This window comes from Apaloderma vittatum, unplaced genomic scaffold (genome assembly GCF_000703405.1).
Source record: "Apaloderma vittatum isolate BGI_N311 unplaced genomic scaffold, ASM70340v1 scaffold27379, whole genome shotgun sequence".
Lineage (NCBI taxonomy): Eukaryota > Metazoa > Chordata > Aves > Trogoniformes > Trogonidae > Apaloderma > Apaloderma vittatum.
Genome location: NW_009733987.1, coordinates 44246 through 54824, shown reverse-complemented (window position 1 = coordinate 54824; position 10579 = coordinate 44246).

The following is a 10579-nucleotide window of genomic DNA, read 5'->3' as shown; positions in this document are numbered from 1 at the left end:
TATAATTTATTTATTTTATATATAATATATATAATAGGAGGAGGCATTAATATATAAGCTGTCAGAACAGAGGCAATCTGGATTGTGTCTTCTCATTAAAGACTGATTTACTAAAAACAAGTAATCCACCCAAATAAACCTAGAGGCAGTACGAAAAATAAGCAAGGATTTCAAAGGCACCAAGTTGGATTAGTATCTTTTGAAACTATAAATATAAATAAGCAAACTAATACTGAAAACAAAAAAACTATAAAAATAAAAGGTTGCATGAACATTCTTCACTGTGCCCTGAAATCATGCTTGGCATAGTCAAGAGAAAATAACTCTTGTTATTTTTTTTCCACACAGCAAGTGTGGAATATGTTAAATACACAAGTGAGCTTAGAACAATGATTCCCAAACCACACTTTATGGGCAACCTGTTAGCACTGAGTTTGCCAGAGAGAGCATGGCAAGTCACTGCCCTTCTCTTATTACTTGATGAGTGCAGTCACCCACAGACCTCTGATCCAAAAATTGGGCAAGTTGCAGTACAAAAGCGTAGTAAACAATAGTTCCTGTCCAAGGAAGTTTGCAGTCCAAAAGAAATAACATGCTGTCATTCATAACAGAGCTTGTGATGCAATAGTGCCAAATCCAAACAATAAGAATTCATAAATTGGCAGGTTGGCTTAAGAACATGGAGGGGGTTAAGAAACATAACAGCTCTCCTTTTCCACTCATGTCATGCCCTTAACTGTTCCTTTCCCAAGCTTTCCTCCGTATAAGGAGGATATATACTTCTTTTTTTTTCCCAGTGTTTTAAAAGGAGTACCTGCAGGTAGGAGATTTCTGATTAAGATGAGGAACACTAGAACTTGTCTAATAGGTCTGATGCACAGCATGAAGGAAATAATCTAACAATACTTGAATCCCATTCTGCCTGGGTAGTCAACACAGGTCCTTCAAAAATTAAGTCCTGTTTCTGCCTTAAGCTACTGATTTGTAGCACCTTATTCAGACTCTTCCCATACAGGTGAAAATCACATCAGTGAAACCTTAAGAACAAGTTTGGAAGGGTAAAAGTTGCTGACCATGTAAAAATTGAAGTCAATCTTGCAATGGGCATCATATGCAAAGGTTGGACTCATGTCTTTGCAGCTAACTCTTGCGACCACTTACCATGGAAGAGTGCTCATGGAATGTGAGCTCATTCTGGGTAGAATTCAATGAAAATCTGTGAAAACTTGGCCTTTATAAGCTTTCTGTCAGTTGTGTAACTGTTGACTTAGTAATTTATTTAGTTATTCTCTGTCTCATCAACTCTCTAATCAACTGTGTCTCAATATTTGTATTTATAAAAAGACAGCTTGAAAGGATTGAAAGGGAGAAAGCCCTAAGTTCATATGTAATGAACAATTAAGTGAGTCATACAAACTGTGGTTCTTTGTAAGTGGGAATTTAAAGACAGGCATGATTGACTTCTTTTCCTTTATGACAAGCAGTTTCAAAGGTTCCTCAAGAATAATTTTGATTCTTTCGATAAAAACCTCTTCCTAGTGAAGTCTGGGGGAATTTTATACTCGATTTCAGTGGTTTCATTGGGTTTTTTTTGGTCTGTGTATTCTTGCTCATTACGATGCCACGCTGTCTTCTGTGGCACACTGCAATCCATACTCCTGTTCAAAGGCAGACAATATAAGAAGACATTGCCAATTAGCAAACATCTGGATTTCATATCTCTCCTGAGTCCTGAAAGAGACAGGTGATGCCTCCTGGATCTGAAATGCAGCCCTGACTTTGCTCTGAGAAAGAAAGCAAGAAATGCTTTTAACCTCATGGAGCTGGGACTGCAGCCACACGTGGAAGCTCCTGGCAATATTGAGTTAATGTGACCCTGCCCTTTAACTTTTAACGTGATTCCCCAATCAAAATACTTGGTCCATAAATTCCATTTGTTTTTCAAATCTCTGGCACGCTGATTTTTACTTTGCTGGCAGTGGGAACGGTCTTCCAGAAATAAAAGTCAGAGGAGAGGGGGATGGGATAGCGACTGATTTCTTGTTTGCATCTGCTGAAATTTTGAAACAAATCTTGGTAATAGTATCTATGCACAGAACACTTTCCTCTTGTGTGCATATTGCTTCTATTAACATTGTCAAGTTAAAAATATATGTATAATATCATTTGTGTTTGATATATGTAGTCCTGAAACTTTGCTGGCACTGACTTTTAAATTATGCATCCTTCATTTTTCAATAATTGTGCATTTAACAAAAATTGGTAATTTTATTTAACTATATATTTATGAAAAAATATATTAACAGTATTTTCTAAAATTTCTTTGCGGAAAAAGTACATTTTCAAATAATGTGTTCAGTTTATAACTGCAATTACTTCTTCTCTTGAAATATTTCCTCTTCTTACAGCATTTTTCCTCGAACCAATAACTGATTTAAAAACACACAAAAAAGGAAATTGTTTGTCATCAGCAAATAATTTGTTAAAAGCAGACAATTTGTCAAAAGCTCTCACTCAGACAACCAGAGGGAGAGAGCGATAAGCCCTCTGTTCTTCCCAGGCTCATATCTTTCCCCTATGTATGTTCAGAAAAGGTTATATTTTTCAGTAATATAGTTTTCTCTCTAACAGAAATAATTATTTTTTTCTTTCTTTGGCTCAGAACAACTCAAAAAAAAACAAAAAAGGAAAAATACTGGGGTTTTTTTGCATAAATAGGACTACAACAGCATGTTTTCAGCTAGCATACGAGGTGAAGGTACATGTTCCTAATATACATCATTTAACTGCTTTACTGGAATAGGAGTTAACTTATAACCATAAGAGGCCAGCTAAGCCCTGTAAACATGTTTTGGAGAGGGGTTTATCTCAGACAGGTGAGGACCAGATGTGACTTGTGCATCCTGAACATGAGGAGATCAGGCCTATACCAGTTACTGCCAGATTTTTGGAGAAGCTGCGATGCAACCTGAATTTCAGATGGGTATCTTTGAGAACTACCTCTCCATTTTTGATGCTCATCTCTCCTACTGGTCTAAACCTCAGAATGGGAGATGACTGAGTTCCTAGCATGGGAATGCCCCTCTGATCCCTCCCATATTGTTGGACCTTAAAAATTTATGACACACAGGAATATGGTTCTGAATCTCATTGTGCAGTGCCCGTGTGTTTGAACTACAAGCGTGTAATATTTAAAAAGCACAAAGCTGAAGACCACTGTGTAATTTTCTTAAGCAGTTTTTCTCAATAATTACAACTTAGTTACTGTGCTGATTAGGTGAAGCTTCAAGCCAAACAAGACAGCATGAAATACATGAGTTCTAAGACGATCGTAACTGTTGATAATTAACCCTTGTAGAAAAAAAACAGTGTTGTGGAAGTGGAAATAAATGAACCAATACAATCAGAAGTAAAGGTATAGGGAGGACAGTGTTTCTGCATTAAAGCTATATGCTCTGAGATTCCTGAAATGAGGTGCCTATTAAGAATTATAGAAGCAAATAGTAAGATGCTATGTTCACACAATGAGAATGTAAGCATATAGACAATAATGACTATGCTGCAAAATTTAAAAACAGGACCTGGGCTTGCATCATCTATTGCTCTGTTTCCTTGATGAGCAAAAAAAAAATAATAAAAGAATACAGATGATCATCCTCGAGGAAGGAAGAGCACTCCTGCTTCTTGCAGTGTCAAGTCTGCAATAGACCCTCCCTGCCTACTCCGTAGGTTGCAAGGAGGGAGTCCAGCAATGTGCTCAAGTACCTGCCTGCAGCTTGGGAATTCTAACTGCAGTAAGAAATGTTTTGAAGGGTTGCTCACAGTTCCTTATGTGGGTAGCCACAGGCTAATTCTGTAGACAGTCAGGTTCCACCTTTACATTTATTTCATTAAGATGTGAAATCCTAAAGATGACTACTTAGTGCAGGAACTACTTTAGAAACATTTAAATCCAGATCTTATAGCAACAAAACATAACCACAATGTTGGTGGTCAGGTTAGTTTGCCATATACTTAGTTATGCACTTTACTCAGCAGTAAAGTATTTGCATGAAGTGTAATGGTCTGTGATACGCAGGTCAGGTTTCTGTTCTCATGGTCTTTTATTCTACATCTAAATAAATTCATCTATTTCTCCATTTGGCTGAAAAAGCGTCTCAGATATCTAGCCTCCTAGATTTATGGCATATCCTTAGATTTTCAGAGTTGTGTTTTGAGATATGTTCCATATTGTCAAGTGGCCAAAGAGCCACTTCTTTGCTTTCAGCGACTGCCTGAGAAGCATCATCTCTGTCCTGGAGGAAGCCAGAGCAATATGGGGTACACATGCCCTTTTTCAGCACTAGTTGTGTGCACCTGCAAATACTCCACATGGAGTAGATTGTAAGGATGTTCCAAATTTTATATGGCAATAGCCCAAGGGTTAGAAATAATTTTGGCTACTTCATCCATGTAGGATCTGAGCCTAAGTGCCTGAATCAGCCCAGGAACACAGAAAAACTGGAAAATGTCAGCCACAGAACAGAGAAATCACTTTCTTTGTAATATGCTACAAATATAAGCAGATCATACACACAGTTTTCCTTAGGAGTTTGATAAGACTATTTACCTCTGCTGCAGTGAAAGCAGTGGGGATTTACCTGGTTTCCAAAATGAGATCCCACTAACATCCAGAATCATGAAATGGGACACACAGTGTAACATTTAGCTTTTTGTGCAGTCTCAGCGCCAGTGGCCCTCTGGATACACCTAAATTGCCTATACTGTTAGCAGTATTTTAGTGATTCCCGAATACTGCCTTTTTTTCCCAACACAGGACAACTCTAGTGCCATTAAAGCATTTTACATGGCTTTAGACATACAGAGCAAACACTTCCTGTTAACAATTTTAAAACCTGTGTGGCAAGAGTGAGTATGTTAGTGTCCTGGATATCAACTTAGTCTTATACTGTTGTAGGAATTTCTATCCTTTTTTTTACATTATTTATAAATGTCGGGTTTCTAAAACTGTAACAGAGGTGTTGAGATAGTTTTCTCCTCATTCTCTTCCCTTCTTCCAGATGTGTATGTATTCATAACACTTTCATCCTATTTCAGTCCAAAAAGCAGCTGATATTTCACAAGGTGCTTGAGAATTCCTTCACACAAAGTCAGTAGGTTTTATATACCCCATCTGTTTGAGTTGGTTTCCAGTAATTTGGTAAAGAAAGTCCATTGGTGTAATGTTGTGGGAATGGAAAACTTCTTTAAGATAAAGATTTTCTTTTTCCTGGGTGAGCATATCTGCAGATTGGTGTTCTTCTACCACTTGCTGTTGGTAGAGGTCAGGTGCTGTGAAATGACTAGCATGGAATATATGAGTAAGAACCTTCAATTATCTCATTTAATAATTATGTTTAGGTGAACACCAGAACACCTTCCTGGCATTAGTCCTTTATTGTTGGTATCTGTCTTGTTAGGGTGATAAACCATAGCCTGTTCTAACAGTGTGTATGCATTTAAAAAAAAAATTACACCTAAGATATAAGAGAGAAAAGGGATCCTTTCATTGCCTTTTAATTACTTTTAGGAACAATTGCCTCTCCTGCAGAAATCAGGAAAAAGAACTGAGTGAAGAGCACAAACCTGGGTGTAAATTTAGCAAAATTTCCACTACTGCATTGATTCTTTTATATATACACATGTTTTGAAGTGAAAATAAAATGTAGCTTGTCTCTCATGTTTATATAGATTCATTTTAAATTTAACGTTCTGTTTGAGAGGCCTGGTAGTCAGTGAAAATGTGGTATGTATGGGATGTGCATTTAACATAGCCCAGTAAGAAGCAGGAATCCTGCATGAAATGGAATTACATATTCTTCTTGGAAGAATTATATGTAATTTCCATGAATAAGAGCATACATTTGTTGGAAACTTGAAATGACCATTAATATTTATCAATTTTAAGAATTTTAAGGAAAAAATCCTATTGAAATTAATAGAGGGTAAGCATCCCAGGTTCCTACAGATCTTGTAAATTCTCAACTGCTATGGTCAATGGAAAACATCAGAGTAAATGAGAGAGAAATCAAAGAAAGGACATATAAGTTGTGTGTCTTGTTCTTCATTCTTCTAGAACTACCACAGAGGTTTTTTTCATTTGGTGTAATTTTGTAGCTTTGGAATCACAAACTTCTTTTTAGTTTGTGATTTCAAAGATACAAAATTATAAAAACAAGCAGGGACAGGTTCAAAACTTCAAGAAATCAAACCACAAAAATTTCCCAATTTTTCAAGACTTATGCTTTCGACCATGGCAACGTTGCTTGAGAACACTGAGAGATACAGAAATAAATTATTCTTTCTTCACTTGTGTTACCTTAACATGTGGAACATTTCCTGGCTTAAATGCTCAGTACAGAATTATTGCACCAATTCTGAGAATATCAAGAATTGCAGCCATTTTGCGACGTGTATAGCACCAGTGACCACAACTACATGTAAAATACAGGTGTTACTAATGGAGAAGGAGAGAAATAGACTTTACTCTCTGTCCCATGCTGCATAAACTCGTGCCCTACTCAAACCCTTAAATTCTTAAAAGATTGAAGTGGCCATTTAAGATAGTAGTATGTGAATTTGTAATGTAGTTAAAATCATAGTTTTCCATGTTGTTATATTTTTTCAAGTCTGACAAACTCCTGGTGCACAAAAATAACCTTCCTGGATGTTTTTTAAAAGTGGCATTACAGGGATTAATCATGCAGTCTGTACTTGGACAGAATTCCTTCTAAAGTCAATGGCACTTGTGCCTAAATGCAGAATGTGGGAACATGACCAAGAAGAGTATTCTGTGCTCAGAGAGCATTTGTCTTTATATTCTGCCATTAGTCCCAGTACAAAGTCTGGCACTGCATTTCGTGACACGTGCTGCTCCAATAGTTCTGTCTAAAAGCAAGTTCGTTTCTGTGTAAAATATTTTCACTCTTTCAAGTCAGTATAAGAAACAACACGAGGAAAAATAATTTCCTCTGAAAACTTCATGAAGAGAAGATGTAAATTTAAAAATTCTGACATAAGCCCTTTAAAACTTGTACATCTACTGTTTTTATTTACATTATACATTACAAGTTGTATCTGTAGTGCTTAAAAATGTTCTATTCAAGCAAAAATAGGCTTTTAACCGAGTAAAAATGTAAAGCCAACTTGCTCTAAAATCCATCTGTTTTTCATTTTCTTATAATCTATAATCAGGAAATCCATTCATACATGACATAATTTTTGTGCTTTCAAGTGGATAGCGGAATGTGATGTTCTGCATACAATCACATCTAATTTGATAATTGTCCAGGCAGAGTGTAATTTTAAAGTATAGGATGAAGGAAGGTTTGATTTGTACATTAGAAGTCTTATACATTTTTTTTTTGTCCCTGAATGTAAATGAGGCCATTCTCTTCAGCGGATTTATCTGAAGGTGGGACAGCTGCCTCAGAGCAGGCCACAGCTTTCTGAGTAGAAAGGATACAGTTTAAAGAGCTGGTTTAAATGCAGGCACTTCTTAACCGTAAACCGCATGCATGCATTCATCATTGATTTTCAAATGACAGGTTTCGGTATCAGTGGTTGAAGGTCCACAGTCTTACATTCCTGAATCCACATTATACCAAAAGAATAACAATTTGGTGGCTGGAAAAAGGAATGGTTATTATATGGCTCCAAAATGCTAGCTGGCATAATATGCCATGAGCAGCAGAAATCTACTGGTAAAGAGAAGATTGCAGTAGTTCTTAAAAATAATTTTATATGCTAAAAAATATAAATGTAAAAAGTGCTATCAGTGTACAAAATATTTTACACCAATATGTAAATAGCACAAACGTCTGACAAAACCTTCTGAACAGTAAAGTTTTATCCAGACATATTCCTTCTCTTAACTTTTAATAGTAAATTACATAAGGAAATTTTATGTCAAAAATGGGAGTTCTGTCTTGTTCTCCAAAAATCTCCACTATAGAAACAAACATGCAGATTACAATGCATGCTGGTTTGTTAAATGTCTTAGGCCAAACGTTGTAGAAATAAAAGAAAAAAAAATGCTTCTTCCGTTTCATTTTCATTCTCTGAACAATTTCTTGTCATACAACAGATTTTATGAGGCAGTTTTACTTCCTGTTCGTAAAATAGCTCCTGTATGAAGCCAGCACCAGAGGAACTCTACTTTTGCTTCAGTTTCTTCTGTTGATCACTTCTGCACATCACTGGTGTTTTTTCCATAGTCACTTTGTAAAACATGGATTTCTAATAGGTGCTGGAGTTTCTAGAAAATAATATTGTTGTATATTCAGAATGGCCCTTCCAATTTTGTCACCTCTAGTAACATGTAGCATTAATTAGAGCATAACATGTAGTAAATCCACCTTGAAAACAATTATTCATTAAAATAAGTCTACTGAGACAAAATGGAAAATTCTTGACAGTATTCTGCTGTTTTATCTTGTTAAGTAAAATACATTATTTTTTTTCATTAACTCATTTTATCTCACTAACTGTAAGATATTATTAAGGAAATAAACAACAAGATGTTATTAAGGAAATAAACAACAAGGTGGGTGTTGGTCTCTCTCCACAAGTTACAATCAATAGGACAAGAGGAAATGGCATCAAGTCACACCAGGGGAGGTTTAGGTTAGACATTAGGAAAAACTTCTATGCTAAAAGGGTTATCAAAGACTGGAACAGGCTTCCCGGAGAACTACTTGAATTGCCATTCCTGAATGTGTTTAAAAGCCATCTAGATAGGGTGCTCAGGGACGTGGTTTAGAAGTAAGCCTGGTGGAGTTAGATGATGGTTGGACTTGATGATTTTAAAGGTCTTCTCCAATCAAAATGAATCTATAATTAACTATGAAAAATATTTTAATACAAAAATCTTTGAAGTGGTCTGAGCACTCGTAAGTTTTCATCTTAATTCCTTTTTGCAAAGGCTTGTGAGATCATACTTAAAAAGCATGAGAATAAACAAGGCAGACCAAACCAGTGACTGGAGGTGCCTCACAAATATGGAAGTCGACCACTTTGTGATACTTTTTGTGTCTCCAAAACCTCATGTTCACAGTTCCGGGGCTTCCAGAGCATGAAGTGGGGTTTTTTTGTATTTAATAGCCTTTGACAGAATTTTTTCCCATGGATTTGCTGATCTGATAAATACAATTAGCTGTTGTGCTTATGGATTAAAAACACGATTTAATGTTAGTCATGCTTGGACACACTTCATTATCCTAACAGGAAGACAGATTCACTCTCATGTACTGTCATTCTTATGCCCACCTCATAGACTTTATCAAATTTAGTTCCATAATCCATTTATGTCCTTTAGAGCTATAAATCCCCTTTCATGTGTAGGGGAGAAAAAAAAAAATCGAAAGAAGAAAAGAAAAATAACTGAGCTCTTCACTGCCTTTGGGATCACAGAGGAAATCTGAAGGTCCAGGGCTAACCGATAGGGCTATGCCACACTCACCAGCTCATCTTCCCACACTGTTTCCAGGTTGTGTGTGTCGCAGCTGTGAGCTGTGAACAAAAGATGAGCACAGAACAGAAGGTCTCCCCTGGCATTTGTTTTCTTGGCATTTATTCATGAAAGTTTTCTCTCTGTTTACGAGTTTTCATGCTACTCGATCTCTGTGACTGTGCAGTTTCTGTGTCTCTCTTGAGCCTGTGCAGACGGAATTTCAAAGCTACGCTAAAAACTCATCTTTTTCCTCCTACTTTGTGTGGGTAAGAGGTGAAGTTAGGTGGATGAAATAAAAATGTCTCATGTTTAGTGGAATGGTAGGTCAGTAACCTTAGAGATATACTACGTGGTGAGAGAAGGAAACCTTTTTCTGAAAAAGGCAAATGAAGCATTTGCCTGTCGATATTGTTGCTGCAGAAAGCAGCGGAGAGATGAAGATGAAAGATACGGCGGTATTCTCCAAATAAGGTTATGCTCTTGCTCCCATTGACTTTAGTGTTGACAGATTCAGGTCCAAAAACTGTGGTGAAAGAGAGCCAAAAACATTTAAGAATCTTCCTAGTCCTCCCCCTGCCTTTTCTGGGAATTATAGCCTTGCTCTACTCATCCTTTGTTTAAAAGCAAAACAAAATCATGACCTGGAAAGGGCTGAGTCAGGCAAGGCACAATTCCCTGTAGTTGTTGTGAAAACACAGCATAGCTTTGTCATTTTTTTAAGATATAAAATTGCCTGACTATCCTGATTCTCTTGTACAACAAATGTTGGATCTTGGCTGCTTTGAGTGCACAGTACATTATAGTATATTCCATAGTGCTGTAAACATTTTCCTATAATCAAGTTAATTTCAGCAAAGCACTGAGGCATTGGCTGCCATGAGAGAAAGCATTTTAAAACCGGTTGTTCCAAATACAGCATGTGTTGTTTTCCTATAAAGATGCGTTACACGACATAGGTATTTACCTTGATTTTCTTTATTTGACATCTTTAGTGTGAGGTCTTCAGGAAAAAATGGAGTTTGTAATTCCTTTTCCTCTCTCATCTCTCCTCTCTCCTCTCTCCTCTCTCCTCTCTCCTCTCTCCTCTCT